Below are 601 nucleotides of genomic sequence, written 5' to 3'. Positions count from 1 at the left end.
TTTCTTTTTTTTTTTTTACTTTTTTTTTTTTAATAATAATACAAAATCAGAATAACAAAATAATAAATGAGCCCATTTTACAAATTTGGGCCTAAATTACAATCAAAATCTCAATCAAACCCAAACCCAATTAATAATTAATAACCAACCCACTCAATTAATAAATCAATTAATTAACCCAACCCAACAATAAAATAAAACCCATACAACGATCACTCAACCCGTAAACAACTCTGTTTACACTCCAAGCCAAGACAGGGGTCGACCGGCGGCGAGGTGGGCGACTGGACATCGCTGACTGCGGTAAGCTCCGGTGACTGCGGTTTTACTGTGGGCGGTGCGGTGAGTGTGCAGCGGCGGTGGGTGTGCAGCGATTGTAAGGTTATTTCTGTAGTGCGGTTTTGGGTGCTGGACTGTGGTGGTAACTGATGGTGCAATTGGCGAACTGACGCGGCCCGTTTGGAGTCACGGTCTGCGGCGGCTCGGTCTTTGTTCCAATTGTTCGGCAGCAATTCCGGTAGGTTGGTTGTATGTAGAAGGTATCGGAACGAGGGGCTGGGTTCTGCAGCAAACTGGGTATTGTTGTGGTGGCGGGATTTGA

The 601-nt window shown here is 44.8% G+C and overlaps 1 protein-coding gene across 1 annotated transcript in view; it reads left to right on the top strand.

The window, feature by feature from the left end:
• The window catches only part of LOC111372651 (NAP1-related protein 2-like), an 11761-nt gene that overhangs the window by 9827 nt on the left and 1333 nt on the right, over positions 1-601 (top strand). The window lies entirely within an intron of this gene.

The sequence above is a fragment of the Olea europaea genome, unplaced genomic scaffold (genome assembly GCF_002742605.1).
Source record: "Olea europaea var. sylvestris unplaced genomic scaffold, O_europaea_v1 scaffold102, whole genome shotgun sequence".
NCBI classification, from domain to species: Eukaryota; Viridiplantae; Streptophyta; class Magnoliopsida; order Lamiales; family Oleaceae; genus Olea; species Olea europaea.
The sequence above is the reverse complement of the archived record's forward strand: the minus strand, read 5'-3'. Positions and strand labels throughout refer to the sequence as shown.